This window comes from Passer domesticus, chromosome 6 (assembly GCF_036417665.1).
Source record: "Passer domesticus isolate bPasDom1 chromosome 6, bPasDom1.hap1, whole genome shotgun sequence".
Lineage (NCBI taxonomy): Eukaryota > Metazoa > Chordata > Aves > Passeriformes > Passeridae > Passer > Passer domesticus.
Window position 1 is genome coordinate 30840250 of NC_087479.1, and position 17512 is coordinate 30857761.

A 17512-nucleotide genomic window follows, 5' to 3' on the forward strand; every position below is an offset into this window, starting at 1 on the left:
TGAATATGGAAAGGAAAAGTATGGAACCTCATGGTTCCATAATACAGAACTAGACAACTGTCATATTAAAGAGTGAGCACTGAAATTTGGGCCTCTGTGTTAGCTGAACCAAGTTAGTACTTCTACAGTGCATTATATGCTGTTGACTGTGCTGCTATCTTTTGGCCATTTCAATTATATTGCATTTGAGGAATTTACAAGTTTGATTTTTTTTGTTTTGGCATAATGTAATGAAGTATTGGGGCTTATTTACTGAGAAACCACTGCCACACTCATAGGTTAAGTGTTGCTTAATGTAGTGCTGCTTTCCTTAAAAACAAATTTTGCATGTATTTGTTTCTCTATTTATTTTTTTTTCTCAGTTAAAGAAGAAAATATTTACCATGGTAACCTGGACAACATAAAATATGCATAATTTGTTCTAAGAGTCATGATGACGTGTAATGAAGTCTGTCGCCGAGATGATAATAATGTTTTCATATCATGCAACACTGTCCCATTGCTAGTTGCACAAGATTACCTGTGGGCAAAAAGCAAAGCATTAGGGAAAGCCTAAACAATTGATCAGTTGTAATATACATTAAAGATGCACAGTCTGTATAACAGGTTGTCTTGTATGGGAATTGGCTCCTTAACACACTCTGTTCATATTATCACATTGAGTAACAAAAAAAACCCCAACATGCACCACAATGAATGTCTCAGCTTCTGTTATGCAAACACCACACACTCAGTCTCCTCTACATGCTGCAAGAGTTTAGGAGCGGAGGGACCAAGGACAGATAAATGACAGTAATGCAACTTAAGAAGAGGGCATTTTCCACTAGGAAGAAATTAATGGTAAGAAAATGTGATAAATAGATGCACTTGTGCATCTATTGTGCTTGTGCACAGACAGAGTCCTCTGAAAAAATGACTTAACTCATGCAGTCAGAAATTCACTGAATTCTTTGTGTGAAAGGTATATATTAGCTATCCATGCAGTCTTGAATAAGAAATGAGCTTTATGTTCCAAGGTAGGTAGACATAGACAAATCTCAAGTGCCTAATGGCCAGTAATGTGAAACTCTGGTACCTTAAATTTGCTGTGGACATCATTATGGTTAGGACTTTTCTCAGTATGTCTTCTATTTGTAAGAAGGTTTAATATAAATTTTAAACTCACTCAATATTAAAATCTGGAAATTTTTATAGCTGTTTGACCAAATGGCAAATAGCACTACCTCTGCATTTTCAACTGAGCAGATGGAAAACTGCATGTTATGCTGATGCTTTCCATGCAAACACACCCATGTGCACTTCTTTGCATAATTTGGGAAAGCTAACTTCTGAAGAAGCTAGTCTGGTACTTATGCTTGTACTCTTGGGAGTAGCCCTGGAACTGCACTCTTTGGGAACCAAACCATGGGACACACAGCTGATACTGTCAGGCTACACAGGAGATCACTGTATGAAGAGCAGAAATGGAAGAACCTGTGCAGCGCAGCACAAAGTCAGCACCACCACACTGGTGCTGCGGTGATTGGCCAGTCTTGTGCACTGCATGCTGGCACGGGCAAGTGGCGAGTGAGTTGATTTAGCCACAGGAGCTGCACATTCCAGGTCCTCTTCCAAAGTCCTAAACCTAAACTGCATAACTGAGATCTCAAAGTATTGCCTTAGATATCCACATTTTGGACTTTTCTTTTACTTTGTCATTCTCTCCTCCATGAGTTCACCTGCATCTAAGGCCAACAGGTAAGAGCTCTTTGCTTGTTTAAAAAATGCATGTACTCAGCACTACTATGGACTCAGAATGTTAAGCATGGCATCTTCTCTGCTGGAGAAAACCTAGAGAGCAAAAACAGTAACTCATGTAAGTCATGGGAACCTCACCATGGTTGAAAAAAAAGGTTTTCATCACACAGGATGGAAAACAGCCACATGTACTTAGTAGGTTGCTGCAGAAGAAGAAAAATTATCTGTTCACAATATACTTTGTAGAAATGATAACTGAAGGGATTAAATTAATAAAAAAAATATTCTGAATAGACTGTAGGGAAAACCTTTTCATAGTAGGGCTAATGAAGGTCTGGACAGGAGTGCCTGAGAGAGTTTCAAGAATATCCATTTTTCATAGTTTTTAAGAATGGATTCAACAAACAATTGTCAGGAATAATACAGATATATTTTGGATCTTGTTTTAGGTAGTGTGTGAACTAGATGACTTTTTGAAGTCCCTTTCAGCTATAATTTTCTACTATTATGTGATTTTAAAAGATGATCTGTAGCAAAAAAAAAAAAGAAAAAAAATTTAAACATTAATGCACAAACAGAATCTGTTTACTGAGCACAATATATTTCAGAATAAATTAACCAAATCAGCTGAATGCTTAACGACACAGACCATTGGGTAATGAAGGAAGAATCATATAAGTCACTTGGAAATTAAATAAAATATTTGAGAAATCCATAGTTTGAAATTCTTTATATTTTATGGAGAAAGTGTTATAAAAGAAGTCCAAAGTATTCAACGCTCAGTTATTTGAGGTTGCTTTCTGCAAAACCTAATTAGATAACCTGTTTCTTGAAAACATCTTTTGCTGTGAAATTGCATAGGGTTTTTTTTTTCTATTTAAACTAAATTGTCTCCTATGAAGCAACTACAATATTGATCATCTAGTAGAGAAAGAATAATTATAATTAAAAGAATATATTGTCTCACACTGAATAGTCTAATATTTCTGCACATGCACATGATATATCTTAAAATACTTAAGAATAGCAACCACAATTTAAAAAAGGTGAGATATCCTTAAAACAATTTACTGAAAAAAACACATAATCATATCAAATCATATCATATCAAGATCATAAATTCAGAAATAGCTTTTTAAAATTCATCTTCTATTTTTCTTGTTATGGTGCTTTCTCTGAAGCATGGGCAGAACTTCACAGTGCAGTATGAAAGTTAGACGTTAAGGATATCTGGTGCAACACTGAATAACATTTAAAAAATACAAAGGACAGGTAGGAGTTCATTAGGATGCAATGTCAGTAGTTAATATAATGACATGTGACAACATGTGAAACCTTTAATGCTAATGTTAAGCATATTGTTTCTTCCATAGAAATGGAAATCTAATAACTACTTCACTTTAAGGAAAAAAAGATGACGCTACTTTTTAGCAATAATAGCGCTACCACTTTATGAGACTAATATCAGTAGAAACATTAAAAACTTATCTGAAAATGTACTGAAAGTCCATTAAATAAAAAATACATGCCATGACAGATTTCCAGTAGTTGCTACATTTTGGTAAACCTATGTGGGTAGGATATTTCAAGGTATCTGGTGTTACTACATGAATGGTGCTAGATCATTCATTCTAAGAGCAATTGGAAAATGAAGCTTTGTAAATGTTTGACATATTATGTCAGTTTGGGCCATGGAAGATCTTAAGGCTTGACAAGAGACATAATGTTAAGAGATGTATGTTGTGTGCCAAAAATTAGCAAGTGCTGTGTTCCTCCTGAAGGAACATAATACCTCACCCACTAGCACCATTTTAACAACAACAAAAAAAAGGTCTTAAATATATCTTTACCCACAAGGATACATAGAAATCAGGAGCAGCAACCAAACTAACAACATTGACAAGTACTCTAAAAATATAGCTGGGTGTCCCCACTAAAATATTTAACCCAACATAATAGACTAGAATCAAAATTAAGCATGTTTTAAAATCAGTATCAAAGAGGTTAAAGTTAGCAGACACTGTAAAGCTGTAATACTGCTTCTTAAATTATTTGAACAGAACATAATCCAAAACCCATAGAAAAAAATTGGATGGGCAAAATGTAACTTGTGTAGCATGTGTCTATTCCTGTTAGCCGAATTGCCAATGAATATATATATACATGTGTGTATATATATATATATTTAAAATACTAAGATATCTGAAGGGAATCTGGAAAGATGGTTTAAGTGTTAAAACAGTGTTTGGTAAAGTAAGGGGGAACAGATTACCATGGAAAATATTTTGACAGTACGGTTTTTCACCTTTTATTTTAAACTGGAAAATTAATTGAAAGCTAAAAAAAAAGAGGACATTACTGAAATCTCCAGAAAATTATACATGGTATACATTATTTATTAGAACAATATACTTTTTGCATACGGGTTTTGATGTTAGGGCAAGTACTGAAGTTTTTGAGGTTTTGTCACTACATATAATAGTGACTGTAATTAAAGGAAAGCCTGAAGAAAGAGAATAAAATAAACTATATTTGTTATATGGAATATTTGAATTGCTCTTGTGAATTCAGAAGCTTTTCAATTTTATATTCTCATCAAAATAAGATTTAAAAAAGCAGAGCTAAAGATGGTGGGAAAAAAATATATTTTTTAATTAAATAAAGTCTTTCAAGAATTTCTAATTTGGTTCAATCTTTGGACAAACTATTACTTTTAGAGGAAGAGGGTCTTCCCCTGCAGAGGAACTACTAGTTTAAGATTAATCAGCTTTGGCACAGAATAGCACAGTCTGTTGCTTATATTGTTCCCATCAGAAGGGGCTGAATTTCAAAATCTGCCAGGACAGAAACAGGAATGTCTATTCATGCATCACCATTAAATGTTTTAAGGCTGGAGCAGGTGGCTGTACTATGAAGGTACAGCTAATGTGCAGGCGGTCGAATGGATTGTGTGCTACAGGAACTCTTCTTGTGCACGTGACAGATCCACCTTCAGCCCCTGGAGGAGACCACATTGGAGCAGGGGAATACCTGAGAGGACGCTGTGACCCCCTGGGAGGCCTGGAACCTGCAGGAACCTGCAGACCCATGGAAAGAGGAATCCACCCTGGACCAGGTTCCCTGGTAGGGCTTATCACCCTGTGACAAACCCAGGCTGGAGTGGGCTGTGCCTGAAGGACTCACCCTGTGGAAAAATGACCCATACTATACTGAACAATTTGTGAAGAACTCTTTCCCATGGGAAGAATGTTGGAGAAGATCATGGAGGACTCTCTCCTGTGGGGAGAACCCCACACTGTAGCAAGGGAAGGACTCCTTTCCCTGGGAAGTGGCGGAAACAACAGACCGTAACCTCCCTTCCCTCTCTCCCTGCATCACTGGGGAAGGAGGTTGAGCAGGGAAGGAGAGAGGGCAGGGGCAGGGGGAAGACATTTTTAAGATTTTTTTAATTTCTCAGGGTCTGATTTTGATTAGCAATAAATTCAGCTAATTTCCCCAGGCTGAGTCTGTTTTGCATGCGATGCTAATTGGTAAGTGATCTCTTCCAGTCTTTATCTCAACTCATGAACCTTTTGCTATATTTTCTCTCCCCTATCCAGTTGTGGAAGGGAGTGATTGAGTGACTTTGGTGGGTGCTTGGCATCCAGCCAGGATCAACACACCACATTAGGAAAATCAAAAAGTCACTTTGAGCTACCTCTCTCCCCAAGTTCTCTTTCTTCTGAAAATATCAAAGTAAAGGACATTTGGAGGTGAAAACAAACAAGGGGAATTTTCCTTGTAATATGTGTAATTCCCTGTAATCAGTGGCCTTTCTCAAGATGTGATTCCACCTATAATTTTGATCAGTTTTCATCTTGCTGCAAAAACTTCTACCAAAACCTCAGTTCTGACAAAAATGAATTAGAATCAGTCTTGTCAGAAAATGCCTGAACACCACTAATGTTCATTTCTCTAGGCTATATTGAAGAGAAGCTGCCCATGTTGAATATTTCCATTATGTTCCTCAGGGTCAGGTGCTTGAAATTTGCCAAGTTTGTGATTTGAAATATCATATGCGTTATAGGCAAAAATGTGTCTGCATGAATTTTATGCTAAAATATTAGATATTTATAAACAAATATGAGGGGTTTCATTAGCTTTTTTCACTATTTTTGTATGTAAAAAATTATAGCCGATAAAGCAAATGCTTATGATTAGCTTAATTTCATTGTCACAGATCCATCTCTTAAATGATTCCTTGAATCAGACCATCCTTTTACGGTAAAGAACCTGAACACTTACTACATTCTTAGATGTGCTAGGAAGCCATAAGCACAGGAGGTTGAAAAGAGCTGTGAATGAGCCAGGCATCCTCATCCAAGCAAGAGTTATTCATTGGTCTTGGCATACACTGCAGCAGCCTACGCACTGCTTTAATTTATGCTAAATGGCTGTTGACCCACAGTGTCAGTTGGCAACTAGCATTGTGCATTCTGTCAAAATCTCCTGTCTCCAACAATTCATCATTCTAGGGTGAGTTGACTAGTAGGGTGAGTTGACTACTTTGTCCCCATTGCCCAACAGAAGGACAGAAGACCTAAGAATCCATTGCCATGGGTTTAAAGCACTATTTTAAATAATAATTTTAAATATTAAACCATATATTTTTACGCAAGAAGTTTAACATGAATAATATTTAGTATAGGAAATTATTAATTGAAATAAATTATCCTTTGCAGCTTCATAAATTCAGTCCAGTAGCCTGCAGTAAAAACAGATTCTGAATTGATTTGTAATGCAGGGAAGAAATTAAGAGGATTTCTTCATTGAGAGAAAAATTGTTTCCTTTGTGTATGTAAATATATGTGTCAGAACTTGCAGATTTTATCAAAAGTTTGCACAAAAGTATAACTTGTATCTGTGCTACTGAAGAGTATAAGTAGAAGTGGGATATACTATAGAGTCCATACTATATATCTTGAAAGAAAATTCATGGCCTGCACAGTTGTCTTTGCCTGCCTGATTGCAGGAGAAGTAATCAATTCCTACCTCCAGAGAAGCAAAGACTAATACTTTGAGTATTTTGGTCTCAGATCTGGCCCAGATGTGGATTCTATGATTGGGAAAAATAAAGGATATGATCATTTTACTTTCACTTGTTCTTTTATTTTATTCCAAGTCTTCTGTTTTTCTCCCAAAGTTCTGCTATAACATATTTTTAAATTCAAACCCCTTAATTACTTAATCACCAAATGCAGTCCATCTCTAACTTCTACCTCTTAATATTAGCTCAGAAGGCAACAGCGGCATTCTAAACTTAAAGATGTTATAAATGCTTTATTAATGCTTACTGAGTGATTGCAAAATATTGCTGTATACTTTAAAAGAACATCATAAAAGAAATTATAAACTTTACTACTGAAGCATTTTCAAGGAATTCTATTTTTAAAGCCTTCTTAAGAAAAGTGACTTAAAACAAGCAGGATAAACTGCACCCGGTCTGGCAGGCACCAACATGTGACTACACAAATGAGCAGTCAGTAGGTAAAAGTATGGACATGCATAAGCATTTTTAGGGAGAAGAAGCCAAGCTTACTGTACTGTTCTCTTAAGGTGGATTAAATTTTTGGGGAATTATTTCATGGCATCTGTACAGCACTTTAGAAGGGAAGGAATGTAAGTGTAATCTTGATATCTTCTATAATTAGAAGACTATATTTGTAATTCTTTAGCACATAGGTATTTAGCCTGCGGTTTGCCCTTAAGGAGAATGAAATATAACAGAATATGTAGCTACAGTAATGACCTTGTGGCATTTAGGTACAACCTTTAACCTTGAATCCCAGTGGTAAATGAACTCATGACAACCATTGTGCCTGAAACTGCCTTGCTGCTCTTATAGCAATATTACTCTAGGGGGGAAATGTCTTTTCTAGTGGAAAGATGAACTTGGCAAACTGAAATGTTAAATGATAATGTCAGCACTTCCATCACAGTTGTGTGGTTTGTGTTAATACTTGTGTTTACCAGTCAGTTTGAATTTTGCCTCTAGCCTAAATGATTTATTACTTCTATTCTCTCAAATTAATTCTGTGCTAATTTAAAAACTAGATTAAAAAAGCACTCTTTGGATTTTTGTGGAAGATAGTTTTTAGTCAACTGGACCTATTTTTTTTTTTTGTTTAACAGCCACTCAGATTTAGTCATCAATAAGATGCAGAAAAACTAAGGGCATTAATAACCTGGAATTACCAAAAATAACAATGCTAACAACCTAGTCATTAATGAGAATTACTAGTCTTGTTGCTATAGAAACAAGACTGAAGCAAATAGAAATTATGTGCAATTTCTCATTCCCAAAAGTGGCACATATTATGTCATTACCATAGTAATGATATTATTACCCAAAATGTAATAAACTTGAAAGCTACTTACCATGAGAGGACACCACCACACCTGAAAAAGATGACACGTACCTTCTGCTGTTGATGTACATCAAAGTTCCACAAAAAAATCCTGAATGTAAACTGACATATTTATGAAGCAGTGGAGATGGAGTCATCTCAGGACACTTGCCAAGACTTTGCTCTTTTCACTTATGGCAAACCCAAATTTAGCTGTCATTCACTGTAGACCACAAAAGGACAAAGGTAAAATTCAGTTTAGTCTGCTGTCCTTTTTTGGTATGATCGGTAGTAATTTTGGCTCAAATTGGAAAACAAGACTAAACTTCACTCACAAAATCTTTGGCCATTGCCACTGCAGACACCACTAAGAGAAAGGAATGTGTTTGCTTGTTTACTTTTCCTATAGCTATATTGGAAAGCCAGACTGAGGGTTTCTGTAGGAATGACAATACATGTGTGATGGATGTGATGTGTTAGATAAACACAGGAAAAGTTTTCTGAGAGTGGGAATAAAAAATCTTGCCTTTGACAATGAAGACACTGGAGACTTCTCTAACAACCACAACTAGCCTTACCATTCCCCATCAGGTTTATTTTTCCACTTGAGATGAAGTACTGTGGAGGTCAAATATTTTGAGGATGGTGTCTTCAACTATTGTTACTATTATCTTTTTCGTCCTGTCTGTAATCACTTCAGTGTCATTTGTAAGATGAATCCCCCTACATTAGGAACCAGCAGTAGAGTTACTGTGGCTAAGGTCTGGCAGTGAAGTTGCCTCACAATTAACACAGGAACAGAGTATTCATGCATGTGCTGTCATTGAGCCATTCATCAAGTGACTCAGGCAGTGGGTTTTCTGTTATTCCATTATTAATTTTTATTGACTTTTTTATTGTTCTAGGACTTGACACACACCTATTGACATAAAATTGAAAACAGAAGTCCATAATGTCTGACCATGGAAATTGTAAAGCAATCACAGGGAAACTGAGTTATCACTCCTAGCTTCTGCTTCTCCTCATCACCGCCAGTTAATCAATACTATTTTTCTTTAACATAAACAATTTTTTACTGTGAAGGTGACAGCACTCTCACAGACAGTGGGTTGTGTAGTCTCTTGAACATGGAGTTTGGAAACATTCAAAAGACGTCTGGAGATAGTCCTGGGAAACCTGCTCTAGGTGACCATACTGGACCAGGAAGGGGCTGGATGAGATGATCTCCAGAGGTCTCACCAAACTCAAATTAACATTCTGTGATTTCTGAGATTTCTAGAAAACATAGGACAGTTTAACTGTCTAGATCTGCCTTTTGGGGTGTCTCAAAATGTTATGGTAAATCATGTCTCTTATTGATTCAAGTTGAAAGCTGTTATTAGTTTGGTAAATCGGGCTGTTCATGAATTTATGAACTTTTGGCACAGAGAGGTGAACAAGCCGTTGCCCAGAAACTGAATTGCTTGAGACTAAGGGCATAAAGGTAAGCCAGCCTCCAGAGCTACTTAAAGGCAAAGGTAGACAAGGATTTTTATGTCCCTTTAAAAAGTTGTGTGAAATCACACTTGCAAGAACCAGTAATAAAGAATAAATAGAATAGAAACAGAATGTCATAACTGATGAATTCCTGAAGATATTTTAACAGTACCCAGCAGAGTTTACAGTAGCATTGCTTCTAATAATACAGTAGAGTTGCTACAAGAAGGGAAAGAAACCCAGGTCTCATTCTTGTTTTCCATTTTTTGCATGTTGTACAACTTGCTTAAGTTGTATGTATCTATACAACTTAAGAAAATCTGCACTAAAAATCCCCAATATGCTTAGGAAAGTGATAAGCAATACAGTTCCAAATGAGCATTCTCTTTATGATATTAGAGGAAAGTTACCAGGTGTTTTCTGTTAAAATTTTGTCTTAAAGTGACAGAAGATTTAAACATGGCTATGTATAGTTCTTTATTTATATGCCTCTATTACGACTTAAAAATGAGGACATTCTGCTTTTACCAAATATAATAAATTTAGCAAATATATGACCTAGTGTCTGCAGTGCAAAACACTTCTCAGTTTCTCAGGCAGTGCAGATGATTACCAATAGACTTTACCTACGCAGAAGTGTTGCTTTCCCGAAGCTTTATGCTTAAAATTCATGCAAGACAGCTTTTGTTGCAAAGCTGTGTTGATATATCAAAAACTGCAAATCATCTTCAGTGGTAGCTCTGCCCCTGAAAAGCAAAGGGGGGGAATGAATGAGAAAAATGTTGATTTTGCTCAGAGCACTGTAAGGGAAGAAGCCAACAATCCAGGCCTTGAACAAGCAAATGGTATTTAGAACTCAATGTGCATCACTGAGTTACAAAAACAAGAAGAGGCATGATGAGTATATAAGCATGAACGGAACTTGGAAAAAAGCCCTAATGACTGACAACAAGAGTTATTTTAATGGTAGTACTCCAGCTCTGGTGCAAGTTGCATGAAGATATGTACACACAATATTCTTCTGTCACCATTTTTGGACATAGTGGCTAGCTAATAATTAATGAAGCAGCAATTCATGTCTAATGGCATAAACAGACAGTTATTCATTTGGATAAAAATCTGAGTTTGATTGACTCAGATCCACGCTTTGCAACGCATAAAATCACAGTCATGAACAATAATTGATTTATTCACCTCCCAGCATGCAAAACTGTATACCAAGAAACACGGAAGGTGGTATGTGCCTCTTATGTGCAGCTTACAAAATGAATTAAGGTCATTACCTCTATTTATGGATCATATGATAATCTTACTTTATTTAATAATGCATTTTTCCGTGGAGAAAATATTGAGAAAACATAGCTGAAATGTCAAGAATCACCCAGAATATTTGAATTTCTCTTAACGTGGGTATTTCACTAACCAAGTACATCTTTTGGGACACATCTGAATTTTTTCGCTTTGCTGGTCAAAACTATGTTCTGACATTTTACTCCTGTTGAGGCTTTTCTAAAAATACCTGTATATATGTATGTAAATAATCTGATTTCTTGCCTGAAGTTTGAAATAGCTGGCTACTTTTTGAAGCTTTTACAGATGAGTTTAAGTAGCAACTTCTGCTTTCATCAAATAAATGTATTTAAGCATGAGTAAGACTGCCATCTATATCAGTAGCTTACTGATTCCAAGAGACTAGCAAATGAACCAGGAAGTCTCACCTCTATGCAAGATAGAGTTGAAGGCATGTAAATACTTGGTTTTGATTGAGAAATCAATCATTCACAATCTGATCCTCTACCTCAGAGAGGGCCAGTTTACTTTTCTTTTACGGGCATGTGCATTTCTGCTCTATAAAGGTATTTAATGCAGAGTGTGAACATATTTCCTCCTTAGGGCAGAATGTACAGTAGATGCAATAAAGTAAGCAGTTGCAGGCCAGGAGAAACAAGAGTATGTGTTTAAAAGGTGTGGCTTTATTAGTCTTAGCCACTTATGTCAGTCTTGCAAAAGTATTACAAAATTTTAACAATGCAAGGCACAAAATTGACTTGCTCACCAGAGTTTTGAATGAAGAGGAGAGACATAATGTCATTGTGCTTATCAAAGTAAAAACAAACCCACAATTTCTGGGGAGAATGCCTTTTACATCTTCTGTATCTTCAAGATTTTCAAGTCAGTGCCACAATTACTGAGATTGCAGTCTATTATTCTAGTGTTAGGAAATACCAGTTGTACAGCTGCACACTGAATGTGAATTATATTCCATGGTGTAATGCATTATTATGCAGGCTTTAATTATAGGATAATTGACTGGTCTTTTCCACAAAATTCTGACCTCATTTACTTTGATTCTAAATATTTGCAAAACCAGCTTTGACATAATCATGAAATATCTATGTTAGTTTGAAGCATATGACCTGAAGAAAGACTTGCCTGACCGAAAAAGTTTACATTTTCTGGCTGCATTCTTTGAGTTAATGCATTATTACACTTCTTTTTGCAATCCTGTGTCTGCCTATACAGATTCTAAATGCCTATACGGATTCTAAAATGATGGTAACAAAGAAAACCTCTCTTGCTGGAACAGTTGTCTTGTCTTTGGCATATGAAGAATCTTGTGTGTTTGCTTAGTGCTTCATGTGTTTCATACCAATGCCCTAATTTATGACTGAGGCACACAAGCACTCTCTTAAAGAGGTATTACTTTTGCATTTCAGTCTTATGTTTCTCTTGTAGATAAATTCAGCCATTTCATTATATGGCTTTTAAATGGATGCTTTCCTTCAGCCTCCTAATATAGTACAGTTTTGCAAAATTCTTTTTTTTGTGTGTGTTTGAGGTTGCTATTCAAATTGCAGAGCTCATTCCTTTCCTTGTTTTAACATGTAAACCAGAATTGTGATTTTCAGGAGTCTCAGTCATGAGCACTGTCATTAAAAGAAAATAAAAATCAGAATCAGTTTCTGGATATGACAATATTTAAAACTTCCTTTATGCTATGGCATAAAGGAAGTTTTATGCTAGAGGAAGCTGTTGAACAAAGAATTATTTTCACATGTATCTGTACAGATATCCTGAAAGATATTTGCTCAGATATTGGTTTCAGAATATGAGGCATATGCCTATATACTGCTTTGAAGATTTGTTTTTTAATAATTTCTTCCCAGGTTTTTGAATTCCTGAATTTTCTTCTCTTTGCTGGTTTTGGTTGGGTTAAATATTTCTGTTCTACAAATATAATATTTTCAAATTGCTGAGTAGATCAAAATACATTTTATCTGTAATAATAGTCCTTAAGTCAGCAATATTAAAAGTTTTTTTTCATATTTGTAGTCAGCACTGAGTTACTCTTAAAATATCCTCTTTTTATTAAAGACACAAAACCCACCCTAATCTAGAAGAAGCCAAATACTATGAGACAACTAGCCAGATTAAGATTTTTTTTTTTTTTAAGTTGGAGCTCAGGATGACAAGTAGGCTTGGAGAGAAAGGAGATTAAACAAATCTTATTCCTTACAAGGAGTCAGGAAAGCAAGTAATCACAGTGACATTAATAAAAAGTCATATTTGAAATATAGTTGAAAGAGCACATAGCATAGGCTGGCTGTTCTTTTCAAGAAGACAAATATGAACAAAAGTTGCACTTTTCTTATTTGAAAACTAGGCAGAGTCTCTATAATTGCTCCCCACTTTAGGTATATTGAAATTTCTTTCCAGGTTTATTGGAAACATTTCACATTTATTGAGGTAATGTCTGTTCACACAACACTTTATATTGTAAGAGTGTCAAAATACTAGATAGATTTTTTGGGTCACAACTGGAAAGATATTGACTAGAAATTTGTGGCACTTTCCCATATTCCACTGACCATTGCACTTCATCTCATTATCACATTCTTTGCTCATATTTTTTCTCTTTCAGAAGAACTTTGGAAACTTCACTTTTTCTTAATTAGAGCAGTCTCATTCTTCCTCAGCAGAACAGACAGTGAAAATCTGTTTTTTTCTAAGGATGAGGATAAAATAGTTTGCATCATTCTCACCCTTGGAAGTAGAAAATTACAAATTGCTCTACCAAAAAAGACATTCCCAGGTATTTAGGTGTGAAGACCAAGAATCAGCAAAGGTGTTTTGGGGGAAAGTACAAGAATATTTTGGAGTGCAAATTGGAGAGACGAGAAGATCACATCCTTCATGCAACAGTCTGTGCCTATCCCCTTCCATTTCAAATAGCCCTCCCACGGGCAAACTCCCATGTGCCAAGACAAGAGGGAGAGACTGACACAGAAGGAAGAGAGAGGGAGCAAGGAGACCCAGGAAGGAGATGCAGGCAAGGGAGAATGCCTTGGGTAAGCTCACCACCAGCTCAAAAGGTGCAAGAGCAAACTGGTCTCACAATGCTACAAAATGTTTCCACCACCATGTGTCCTTTAGGAAGACCCTTACCCACCTATGTTGTTTTGCTCAAGACTGTCTATATCCACCTGTTGAGAGATAAAGTATAAACTCTTTGGTTGTGCATAGCAATTGAGCACTGGCAAAGTGGCCAACAGAGCTATGTACACCTTCTAGAAGAACAGCTTTGCTACCCCAAGAGGCCAGAAGACCTTTTTTTTGGCATAGAACTAAAATTAGCCCTAGTCCTAGAGAAAGAAAAGCAAAAAATATTGAAAAACATTTCTCAGGTTCAGAAGAGAGTTTCCTGACTGACTCTTAAACTGTGACATGATGACCTAGCAAATTCCAAGCTTTGAAAACCTTTTAATTGCTAAATAACACATCCGTGATCTAAACATTGGCCTACAATCTAAAATGCTTAAGTGGCTAGGGCAGCAGCACCTGTGTGTTACTCTGTGGAAACCATGTTCGTAGGAGCACCTTGTCTTCTTTTCGTAAGAAGTACTTTTAAAAGTCTATTAAAGAGCATGCATGTGTGGATTATTAGAATTCAGGGACAGAGCTGATGAATGAGAACTTTATGCAAAATAAAGTGCATATTAATATGACCTTACTGCTCTTGTGGGGAGTGAATTTCAATTCAGAGTGAAAAATCTGAGAAAATATCTCTTAAAATAGACAGTTTTAAATAGAATACTCTTTGTTCACTAAAATAATGAAATAATATTGGGGATGTATTTTTTAATTCTGTGATCTTGTCCCAGCCAACCATCCTATCTTCCCACTTGTATTTGTTGTGACCTACAGGAAACTCAGCAGTGGCATACGTGGAAAATACTCATCACTGACTCACAAGAAAAATCATGCTCATTCATTTTCTTCCTTCCAAAAGAAAAATCAACACAAAAGGCTATTGCCACTCAGTGTTCTCTTTCCTAGTTCTGCATGCTGTTAGCAATACCATTGCCACATCTCAATGGGAAAACATTCTGTCCATATTTTCAAGTGGCATTATACTATCGACTTGGAGATCTTGTTGACTTTTCCCAGCTGTTTTTATTTATTTGTTTAAAATATTGTTACAGTGGATTTCATAATCACTCTCTCCTCCTGGCAACCAGACATGAATTTTTAATCTGCACAAAAAAGCAGATCTAAGTGGAGAGGAAGTGCAGGCATGCACATGTGAGAGGAATATTTGGGAGCTCTAGATAAAAAAAAACTTGATAGATATTAGGTAAAAAATGCATTAAATTAAATTAAAATTCAGATAAAATAAAATATATAAAATTAGCATGAAATCTCAACATTCCTCAGGTTTTCTGAGACCCAGAGTTATAACTTAGATTAATGAATATGTGAGCTTGGTTATAACTGCACACATTGCATAGGGCTGGGCCCAGAGTCCTGGTCATGAGAGACAGTTCATCCTGCCTTTCCATTCTAATCTGTATGTACTTAAAGATTTCATGTATTTCTGTAGACCTTCAGGCAGACATAGTTGTGTTTTATCAGGTATTAGATAATTGCTCTAACTAAGCCCAGAGTTGGTCTGAACCAGAAAATTCAATGTGTCTGACATAGGCATTCACATTTTCAAACATAAACATACCTTCAAAGTAAAAGAAAACTATCTAAATGTCTTATTTACTTTTGTGTTTGGGACTAAAGATACGTGACTTTGTCATCAAAGGAACTTGTGATGTTGAAGTGAAATTAAATTTGTGCCTAAAATGCCTAGACAGTATACAAGATTTTCAAAAACAACCTGAAAAGTTTTCATTTCTTTCTTCTTTACTTGTGGTAAGGACAAGTGACTTCACTATCAATGGTGCTTATTAGAATCCTGTAATATAATGAAAATGAAATGCATTGTGCCCAATATGCCTTAGTTTTCATAATAATGACAACACATATGCTGTATTTCTTTCTTTGTCTTCTTTGTGTCACTGATATAAACTGTCTTTCTGCCATCACAAACTGTGAATAATGTATGAAATAAATAAAAAAAAGTGAAGTATGAATAGAAATAAGCTGTGCAAGAGACCCATATGTTCTACTTGGGGATGGGCTTGATTCACAGCCTATCAAAGTCAATGCCAAGAATACTATGGAAATTAACCGGCTTTGATCAGGCTCTATAGTCATATATTTTGGGCCTGGATTTTTAAGTAGTGAGAAAAGAAACAAGTTGTCAATGAACAGTACTTTTTTCCTTTGTATTACTCTTCAGGTGCCAAGAGCTCTCTTGACACCTTGGCTTTGTTGCTGCTTCTCACACTTGGCCCTACTACCTGTGGAAGGTCTGGGTTTAAGCATATTAAGATACAATATTTTGATACGAGATAGTGAAATAGAGCAGCTGAGCTTAAAGGGTGATGGTAGTTAAATGAGATCCAGTACAATCCAGCTCCGTGTTTATTAGACAGATGAGTGTCTCACTCAGAGCCTTGAGCTTTGATTTGTTAGTCCCTTGAGTCATTACTTAGTACATGGTTGACATTTACAAATAATACTTCTTGCACAAAGGGCCAGCTTGTGAACACTGGGCTGGGAGAGTAACACTGCCTGGAGCTCCCACCCACAGCCACAGCAACGCTAATGAGCAGCACGGAGTAATAATGCCAGCTCCCATGAATTAGGGATGAATAATGGGCTTCTGGCAGAGATTGCAAGATGACATGGGAACCTCCAGGCCCCAAAAAAACTTTGGCTCTGTCACAAGGAAAGCCTTTCCTATTACCTGGCTCCTGAGCACACTCCCTTGCTGAGGAAAGGAGCTGTTGTGGGAGGGTTGTCTCTCCTCCTCTCAGCAATCTGACAGAGGACTACTGCCCACTTCGTTCCCCACCGTCCACATGAAGTAGGACAGGGAGTTTGCTTCTTGCCATGTCTACTTGCTGAAAAAGAAATTCAGAAAGGATCCTTTAGCAGTAAAGAAAGGGAAAAAAAGAAGCCTGTAAGGAGAAAAATAGGGTTGATATGCTGGTAAGATTTTACAGGAGACTAGGAACAAGAGACTGCGAGAAAAATTGAGGGGAATGTGAGCTGAGGGCAGAACTTGAGATGCAAACTGGGGATTTATCTGTCTCAGTGCTGGGCACATGGGGGGTCAAGTGGAGCCAGCCTGATAGAGGAGGAGACTGTGCTTGTGCAGGGTTGAGGAAGCCGATCACAGGAAACTATTGGTTAAGGGGCTTATCAGACAATTCCTTGTTTCTTTGTGGCACCAAATGCTTAAAATCACATTGCTGATTTTCCATGTTTCTCTCTTACAAGGCTTCAATCCAGACAAAGGGAATTTGGAAAAAGAAACACAGGTCAAAATACACAATACTGTTATTTTTATTACTTGAAATAGAGCACAACAACATCAAAATGCCATTTCCTGTTTTCTGAGGAGGAATATTAAGACTGAGAAGAACCCACAGAATTTTCAGAAATGCAAACCTTTATTTCTGAGAAAAATACAAAACCTCACTTTTAAAAAAATATATATTTACATTTCTTTTGAG

The 17512-nt window shown here is 36.4% G+C and overlaps 1 long non-coding RNA gene across 1 annotated transcript in view; it reads right to left on the bottom strand.

Annotated features, from left to right (window-relative positions):
- Window positions 1-390: 390 nt before the first annotated feature.
- The window catches only part of LOC135302119 (uncharacterized), a 143467-nt gene continuing 126345 nt past the window's right edge, over window positions 391-17512 (bottom strand). Inside the window, exons 2-4 of the long non-coding RNA XR_010363815.1 lie at window positions 10226-10345; window positions 8196-8346; window positions 391-520 (exon numbers count right to left, since the gene is read on the bottom strand). This is a non-coding gene — a long non-coding RNA (uncharacterized LOC135302119). The remainder of the gene's footprint in view (window positions 521-8195; window positions 8347-10225; window positions 10346-17512) is intronic.